The sequence below is a fragment of the Mandrillus leucophaeus genome, unplaced genomic scaffold (genome assembly GCF_000951045.1).
Source record: "Mandrillus leucophaeus isolate KB7577 unplaced genomic scaffold, Mleu.le_1.0 Scaffold937, whole genome shotgun sequence".
Taxonomy (NCBI): domain Eukaryota; kingdom Metazoa; phylum Chordata; class Mammalia; order Primates; family Cercopithecidae; genus Mandrillus; species Mandrillus leucophaeus.
Window position 1 is genome coordinate 1,010,447 of NW_012110219.1, and position 9,958 is coordinate 1,020,404.

At 35.8% G+C, this 9,958-nt stretch overlaps 1 long non-coding RNA gene across 1 annotated transcript in view; it reads left to right on the forward strand.

Annotated features, from left to right (window-relative positions):
• Positions 1–1,710: 1,710 nt before the first annotated feature.
• The window catches only part of LOC105532153, an 11,762-nt gene continuing 3,514 nt past the window's right edge, over positions 1,711–9,958 (forward strand). Inside the window, exon 1 of the long non-coding RNA XR_001004924.1 lies at positions 1,711–1,828. This is a non-coding gene — a long non-coding RNA (uncharacterized LOC105532153). The remainder of the gene's footprint in view (positions 1,829–9,958) is intronic.

Here is a 9,958-nt window from a genome sequence, read left to right on the forward strand (position 1 = left end):
CATTCTAGCTGTTGATGAAAAGAGTCAAACTCTGTAAAATATTTGAAGATATTTATTTTGAGCCAAATATGAGTGACCATGGCCTATGACACAGCCCTCAGGAGACCTCGAAAATATGTGCCCAAGGTGGTCGGGGCACAACCTGGTTTTATAATTTTTCAGTAGACATAAGACATCAATCAAATACGTTTTAGAAATACATTGCTTCAGTCCAGAAAGATAGGACAACTGGAGGGGGCCAGGGCAGGAGCATGGTGGGGGTTTCCAGGTTATAGACAGATTGTAAAATTTTCTGATTGGCAATTAGTTGAAAGAGTTATTATCAGTAGAAAGAGTAGAAAGGAATGTTTGGGTTATGATAAGGGGTTGCAGAGACCAAGGTTTTATCATGCAGATGAAGCCTAAAAGCAGCAGGCTTCAGAGAGAACAGATTGTAAATGTTTCTTATCAGACTTAAGTTCTGTGTTGATGTTAAATGCTAGCCAGCTTTTCCTGAATTCCTCAAGGGAGGGGGACATAATGAGGCATGTCTGACACCTCCTTCCCATCATGGCCTGAACCAGTCTTTCAGGTTAAATTTACAGTGCCCTGGTAGAGGAGACAGACCATTTAGATTGTTGCAGGGAGTCATCAAATTTTATTTTCGGTTTTACACAGATTTTTTTTTTTTTCTTGAGACTGAGTCTCTCTTTGTCGCCCAGGCCAGAGTGCAGTGGTGCAATCTCGGCTCACTGCAAGCTCCGCCTCCGGGGTTCACACCATTCTCCTGCCTCAGCCTCCCAAGTAGCTGGGACTACAGGCGCCCGCCACCATGCCCAGCTAATTTTTTGTATTTTTTTAGTAGAGGCAGAGTTTCATCATGTTAGCCAGGATGGTCTCGATCTTCTGAACTCATGATCCACCCTCCTCGGCCTCCCAAAGTGCCGGGATTACAGGCGTGAGCCACCGCGCCCGGCCTTACTTAGCTCTTTAATGCTTACTTTTGTTTGTTGTCTTTTCCCATACTATTATTTTCAACCTAATTAGGTTTTAAATGTAAGTTGTCTTTCATATTAAGAGTCTAAAATTGGAACTTGCTTTTTTTTTCTTATCTGTAAATCTCTACTAAATTTTAATGGAATGTTTAGGCCTTATACAATGTAAAGTCATTATTAATAGTTTTTTTTTTTAAGTTGACCATCTTCCCCTTCATTTTATGCTTTTTCTCTTCTCTTTTAATTTGTTTCCTCTTTTGTCACCACTTTCGTGTTTGTTGAAATTTTTTATTCAATTTAAGTTATTCTATTGGATTTTTATCTGAGGCTAATTAAAAACATTTCTACACATTTTTTGACAACCTCTCCTTCAGAAGATGAGATTGATGGCCCATCCCAGAATTCTGAGCCAATCTTAGTGACCCTCTTGTATCCAATTCAATGAAACAGTTGTGATGCTACATAAATTTCTAGGCCGAAATTACAACCTACTGTCATTACCTATTGTCACCAGCAGAAGGCGCATCTTGCCTTTCACGCATTTTCAAAGTTTGGGTTTTCACGGGTCATTTCCTACAGCCTGTAGAGCTTCTGGGAGCAAATAAATCACAGATTGTTCAGAGACGAATTGCCTGAGGTCTGTCTACGTGCATATGTCTTATTCTCAGTTTCAAAGGATGGTCTTGTTAATATAGAATCCTGTGTTGACAATTTGTTTTCTTTTCTCTTTGGGAAGATTCAGCTCCATTTTCCCTGGTGGTAGGTCTCCATGGATGCTATTGAGAAGGCACTTCTCAAAGTCGACAAGGACGAGGACATCTTTCCACCAAATACCACCTGGTTTGTAACAAAAGGTTTGTCATCATTTAAGTTATTGTTCACCTGTTGGTAACATGTCCTTATTTCTCTTGCAATATTGGTAGAGAGACATTTGTTCACTTCATGAATATTCTTCATATTTCATGTATATGTCAAATATATAGTATGCTAAAGTATTTCAAAACTTTATAGCTATTTTTAATTAAAATTATTTATATAAACTAATTCATATAAATAAAATGATTTCACTGACAGTAAAAACAAAATTAAGCAAAGGAAAAGCTAGCATAAAAATAACAAAAGACAAAGAAATCCAGGTTTCTTTCTTATTATAATACAGATTTGAACAAATTATTTAAAAATGTTAAAAATATAAGCATAGTTCTGAGCAAAATATTAAAATACTAACCCTTTTCCTTATAAATGGTGATGATGATAATGTTGACCTGGATGAGAAATTATATAAGAGCACCCGAAATCTTCCATAAAGAAAATCAAGTGACATTTGTATTAACTATGGCAAAAAGCTTGTATCTACAATAATTATGTAATATTTAATAACATTCAGCTTTGGCAAAGTAGTTTATATACGTTATATAAGATAGCTCAAATCTGAATCAATACAGAAACAATGTATAGTACATAAGTGAGAGTAAAAACAAAATATACATATATGTATGCTTAAAGTGTAATAATTTTGGTATTTCAAATAATAAAATTATAGCCTAGTTAACAAACGATATTAGGAAAAAGAATCAAAAATAGATACAAAAAATATAAAAGATTGATAAATATATTAAATATGATTAAGATAAATTTTATATTTTTACCCTAGTATCAGAGTATGAAAGGAGTTTAAAATGTTACTCTCTTTCTGGAAATAAATTTGATGATCCAGCAAAGTTTTAAAATTTGCATGCCTTTTGCATGTTAATTCTACTTCTAGGACTGTATTTGACACAACTAACTTAAATACATGCAAAAGAGTATCAATGCATAAAAGACAAAACAGTTGTGAGATAAATTATAGTGTGTCCATATTGTGACTTCTGTACAACTTTTATACTATTTCAGGTAAATTTATACATATTTCTGAGAAATATCTTCAAGTTACATTATCAGTAAAAAGGACAAATTATAAACTTCCAAATATGTGCCTAGATTTATAAATGTTATGTATGTAAATATATGTATATGTTTGCATTTGGTAATATATACATTTGATGGCTAATTATGGTTATTTTGCAAAGAAATATTCATTTCCTTGTTTTGGAAGTTTTACACAGAGCACATGCCATATTCGTAATTAATAAAAGTCAAAGAAATAGTCTCATGATGGCATATTACTAAAGGTTGTTTTGATATATTTATGATCTTTATTTTGTATCTGTAGACATAAGTTTAAATGGTAATTTATATATGGCAATTTCATGTAAATTGATAGATACAAATATGTAGTCCAATTTGCTTCCTTCACTTGGAAAAATGTATTTGAAGTGGGTGCATGCTTTTGTGTGTATGAGAAAATCAGTTCCTTTTCATTGTTGAATCTGAATTCTATTGTATAGTTATAGTTATACCACATATTGTTTACTCATTTACCAAATGATGGACATTTCGGTTCTTTCCACATTTTTACTGTTGTACAGAAAGTGGCCGTGAACATAGTTTTTAGAAGTCTTTGTATGAACATAAGCTTTCATTTCTCTGGAGTAAATAGAAGGGCTGGAAGTAGAAGGTCTGGATCATATGGTGGTGTGTGTTTAACTTATTGAGAGACTGCCAAAATGTTTTTCGAAGTCCCTGTACCATTTTTCAATCCTAATATCAGTATATGAAGCACCAGTTGCTCCATATCCATGCCGGCTTTTGGTTTTGTGACACTTTTTAATTGCAGACATTATAGAAGGCGTGAATTGGTATCTGAATTGTGGATTTTATTTGTATCTTGCTGAGGAGTAAAAGTGTTGGGAACTTATTCATGAGCTTATTGAATATCTTTTACTGAAATATTTAACCATGAATGTTGCGCAATATTTAGTAGTCATTTTAGTATCAAGTGGAATCATTCTTTATGTATTCCAGATACAAGCTCTTTGTTCAGGTAAATGTATTGTTAGTATTTTCTCTAGGTTTATGACTTGTCTTTCATTTCTTGACTTTTAGGAAAAGTTCTTTTTTATATTTGATAAAATACAATTTATCTTTCTTTTCGTATTCTAAGAAATCTTTCCCTACAGCAAGGATTGAAATATTTTATCCTGTAAGTTTTATAATTTTATAATTTTTGCTTTTATATTGAGGCCTAAGATCCATTTCGAATAAATTTATGTAATGTAAGATTGGCATCCAGGTACATTTTTCCATTTGGTTATTCAATTGTTATAATACCTTTTAAAACAACTCTTCTTTATTCCATTAGATTAGCTTGGCACCGATGTCCAGAATTCACTGGCCATATTTCTGGACTTTTTATTATGTTTAATTAAATGTTTTTTAAATGCCTTGCTGTAGTCTTCTTTGGGTTAAATCTACTTAGTGTTCTATAACCTTATACTTGGATATTGATATCTTTCTCTAGGTTTGAGAAATCCTTTGTTATCCCCTGGAATAAACTTTCTACCCCCATCTCTCTCTTTACCTTCTCTTTAAGGCCAATACCTCTTAGAGTTTCCCGTTTTAGGCTGTTTTCTAGCTCTTGTAGGCATGCTTTATTCTTCTTTATTCTTTTGTCTCCTCTGACTCTGTTGTTTTAAATAGCCTGTCTTTAAGCTCACTAATTCTTCCTTCTGCTTAATCAATTCTGCTGTTAAGAGACGCTGATGCAATCTTCAGTATGTCAATTTCATTTCTCAAAGAATTCTGCTTGATTCTTTTTATATTTCAATCTTTTTGTTTAATTTATCTGATATAATTCCGAATTCCTTCTCTGTGTTGTCTTTAATTTTGTTGAACTTCCTCAAAGCAGATATTTTCATTTGTTCTTGTGAAAGGTCGCATATCTCTGTCTCTCTGGGCTTGGTCACTGGTGCTTTCTTTATTCATTTGGTGAGGATGTGTTTTCCTGGATAGTCTTGAGGCTTGTGGATGTTCTTTGGTGTCTGGGCATTGAAGAATTAGGTATCTTTGTATTCTTTGTAGTTTTGGGAAAGCTTTCCAGGTATTCAAAGGGACTTTGGTGTGACCTAAGTCTTTAGTCACTGCAGCAGTATCTGCATTAGTGAGCACCCCAAGCACAGTGATACTGTGGCTCTTGCAGTCTTATAGAGGTATTGCTTTGGTGTTGTTAATTAAGATCCAGGAAAATTCCCTGGATTAGCAGACAAACTCTCTTGTTTTCTTCCCTTACTTTATCCCAAACAAACAGAGTCTCTCTCTGTGCTGAGCTTCCTGGAGCTGGGGGAGGGGTGACACAATCACTCCTGTGGCCACCAGCACTGGGACTGCATTGGTTCATACTAAAAACCAGCACAGCACTGGGTCTCACCCAAGGCCCACAGTCACCACTGCCTGGCTACCATTTATGTTCACTCAAGGCCCAAGGGCTCTACAGTCAGCAACTGGAAAATCCAGCCATGCTTGTGTACTTCCCCTCAGGGCAGCTAGTTCACCCTGGACCTGGGCAGGTCCAGAGATGTCACCCAGGAGCCAGGTCCTGGAGTTGGGAGCCCTAGGTATCTACCTGGTGCTCTATTGTACTGTGGCTGAGCTGCAAGACAAATTCCTTCCCATTTTTGCCTCCCGTTTCCTAAAGCAGAGGAGTCTCTCCCCAGGGCTACCACCATCCCCATCCCATGGTGAGTACTGCTTGGCTACGACCATTTACTCAAGTCCCAAGGGTTCTTTACTTAGCTTGTGGTGAGTGCTCCCAGGCTTGGGACTCTCCCTTCAGGGTAGCGGGGGCTTCCCACAGGCCTTGAGAAGGTCCAGAAATGCCATCCAGGAGCCAAGGTCTGGAATTGGGAATCCCAGAAGCCCTTATGGTGTTCTATCCCATTGCAGCTGAGCTGGTACCTCATCTGATTTTTGGTTCCTATGAAAGTGCTTTTTTGTGTGGATAGTCATTCAATTTGGTGATTCTGCAGAGAGGGTGATCACTGGAAGATTCTATTTGTCCATCTTGCTCTGCCTCCCTTAGAGTCAGACACCTTTAACAGATCTGAAAAGAAACATGTACCATGTATTCTCTCTGAGGGAAGCTCCATCTACATAACAAGGCCACCTTTGCTAGTCAAGCTTCTTTCTTTCTCTTTCTCTTAACCTGTCTTACCTTTAAGTCTGATTTACCTGTTTCTGGTCATGCTCTGAGTCTGCATTCTTTACTGTGGCCTCAGGATGGTATATAAGTTTCTGTAACTCTTTGGGACATTGGGTTATCATTCTGAAGGCTCCTGTGTATGCAGGTTAAATAAATTTGTGTGCCTTTTCTCCTATTAATCAATCTACCTCATGTCAGTGATTTTTAGCAAACCTTAGGGGGCCAAGAACTTATGGCTCCCACAAGGTGAAATGTTTTGATTTCCTTAACATCAGTTGAAATAATTAGGGCTCGAAGAAGGAACAGATTACGAAATAAAGACAGGCCCCTCTACACTGTCCAAAAGTGATCTAAGCTCAGCAACAAAGCATTATTTTCTTCAGAAGTTTCAACAAAGATATATTTTATCCCCTCTAAATTTTACCTGCCTCTGATAGTTAGCAATTATTTCCTGGGCATTCATCCTAGATTGTTGCTAAGCAATGAATATAAGCTTGTATCTTCTCATTTTACCATTTGCTACATAGAATTTCTTGCATGACTCTGCCAAAATATTGCTTTTCATTTAAAAAATTTATTAAGTATGCTTATCTTATGTAGGATTTAATGTAATTTTCTGTGTAATACAATCTTTAAAGAGAGAAAATGAAATTTGTTGGGTCATTGACTTTTATATAATTTGTTCAATTTGTAATCACATTTTCAGTATGGAAACACACACACCCACGTGCACGTGCGCACACGCACACACACACACATACACAAACACTGAATTAGATTTCAAAAAAAAAAAAAAGGAGACCTTATCACCACTAAGACATATGCTTCATCTGATTTGATTCAGCTCATTTCCCTGGAAGAGATGCCTGCTGGGAACTGGACTTTTTCTTGTTTTGAATGCACCAAAACACCAATTATAAATACTGGTATAGCATTTTGTAATCATATTTGTAGTTTATTTTCTATTTTATAAACTTGCTATAGTTTATTTTTCTGTGGATTACTTAAGCCATGCAGAGTTGTTGGTATACTGGAAATAATATTTTCCTGTGTTGGGGCCAAAGGCTTGGCTCTCTGAAGGTTCACTGAAAAATCAGATTACAAAGGGCAGATTAATTGGAGAAAAGACATACAAATGTACTTAACGTGCATGCACGGGAGCAGAGGAAATTATTGATTTTTATGCTTAGGTTCAACAAAGTATAGACAACTGTATTGAAATTTGATTGGACAAAAAAGATGATCCAATGCCAATAGACTAGTGGGAAAATCCAGCAAGGACTGTCTAGATTCTTCTTGGCCTCTCCGAGCATGCATTTTTTCTTTCTGGGTAAGGGGCAGACCCTTTCTGGAATGTAGGTCTTTTGACCTACAGTAAAAAAAATACGGGTCAAATAATTTATTTATAGCCAGTTTTTACACAGAAAGGCAGAGGGAAATTAAAGAGTCATATTTTTAGGTTTTATGACTAGCTTTGGGGAAAAGGGGTTCTAGTTTCTATGACCTGCCTTGAGGAAGAGGGATTCTAGTTTCTGTGGCTAGCCCTGGGGGAGAAAGGGACTGAGACACAGAAGGACAGGACAAGGTCATAGGAAAGCTTTTGTGTCTCAGGCTGCTTCTGAAGCTTTCATTGTGGGGTATTGTTTTCTGAGGCCCAGCACCTGCAATCACAGTGAAAGGGTCCAAACCTAGGATTGAGGTTTAAAGAGTTCTTGAGCAAGTAATTAAATTTCTGCAAGCCTCAACTAACTTTACTGGCAAACGAATATAATTATCCTGTCTCATAATCCTGAGAAAATGTCAAAAACACCAGAACGTAGTATGATCAAGATCCTCTTCCTAGAACAGAGAAACATCTTTTTGCCTTTCCCCCTATTTTAATTGTTCTAACAATATTCTTTCTATGCCATTCCCAAGTCTAAGTCTTGGCTATAGCAGTTATAAGAAAAATCTCTCACATTTCCTTTCAGTTTATTTGGTTTTTAAAAAATATTATTAAGTAGAAGGGCATTTTAACCTTAAGTATATATTTTAAAAGGTCATCCTTCTGTAGGTTTTATTATCATGCTTTCTTTGCATCACAGACCAAGTCACTCTATTTGTCTTTATCTTTGTAATTTGCACAATGACATTCTCTAAGATTCAAAGTGAACTTGAAATTTTTAAGAAACCAAATTTATTTTAATGTATTTAGATTTTTATAGTTTTCTCTTCCAATCTGTTGCTCAAATATCTACAATATGACAATCAGTCATATTTATGTTTTTTAACTATTTATCTCTTTAAAACAAAATATTTATGTTGGTATCTTAAAAGTAAATAGTGTTGTTTCCTATAGTCAACTATTTATCCTAGTATTATTTAATAAATAATAGATCTGCCTACTGAGCTGAGGATTTTACACATATCTTAAAATTGTATGTATACTAGGGTTTATTTCTGGGCTAATGCTTCCATTTTATTAGTCTATTTATGTACCATTACCATACTTCTGTTTGTATTAGATAACAAATTTAGCATTTGTTGGCCAAGATTGCTAGAAATCTTAATTTCCGAAATTCTGTTATGATTGCATTGTTCTTTATTCCTCCCCATGCCTTTTGGAGTCATTTTGGTTAATGAGAAGGTAACCTTATTAGGACCAAACCACACACATTTCAAAATAGGTATTTGTGGAGCAAATTGGTCAGCAGGGGTAGGAAAAGGCAGGGAAACACCACTTTTTTGAAAAATATTCTGTTCCTCATTTTTGTACTAGGCCTTCTTCCATAGGAAAATAATGTACAACTTTAACAATATAGGGTTTTTCCCTAAATACATTAATGAATGAAATATTGCACTTGCCAAGATCAGATAAAAATCTAAATACATTACTCCATTACTTAGGTCATTATGATTGTATCTCTTTCAATGGTCTTTTAAGAGTAAGGATAAAGAATTAAACTATGTTATTGTTTTGGCAATTACATTGTGGCTCCTAACTGTTTCACCATTCTGAATCTGATGCATGATGATTTCTAAATGCAATCTAAATATATTATAAGAGTTACACTTTATATTCAGCAAAGAAACACTTACATTTATTAACATGAAATCAGCGGCCGGGCATGGTGGCTCACGCCTGTAAGCCCAGCACTTTGGGACACCAAAGTGGGCAGATCACTTGAGGTCAGGAGTTCGAGACCAGCCTGGCCAACATGGTAAAACCTCATCTCTATTAAAAACACAAAAATTAACTGGGCATGGTGGTGCACACCTGTAGTCCTAGATACTTGGGAGGCTGAGGCAGTAGAATTGCTTGAACCCAGGAGGTGGAGGTTGCAGTGAGCTGAGATTGTGCCAGTGCACTCCAGCCTGGGTGACAGAGAGAGATTCTGTCTCAAAATAATTAAATAAATAAAATAAAATAAAAATAAAATGAAATCAGTGAGTGATAGTTCCCTTTGAAGTTCACTTAAATGTTGCCCTTTTCTGTGTCAGTGAGACAATTATTCACTGAATTAACAATCAGTGAGTGAAACAGTGTTAAAAGGGAAACAAATGATAAATCAAAAGAGGGTTCTGCTTAAAGAATACTTTAAATTTTAAGAATTCTGCATAAATAATTTTAATGCATATTAGAGTGTGGTGAGTACTTAAATGAGTCACTGGGTATGATGGAACATTAGAGGAGGGAGAAATTACTGTCATATATGGCAGTCTGGTGTGACTTTATGATGAAGTCTTGACATGATATCAGAACGACACCTTGACAGATGACTTAGATTTGGGGTTGATGAGATGGCATTACTGAAGAGTTGAGACAAAGCTATTGAGGTGTGAAGACTCTGTATATGTTCAGGGAATACTTGGTAATTTGTTGTCTGGGACATGGAGTGTGTGAGAAAAAAAAAAAAAAAAAAAAAAA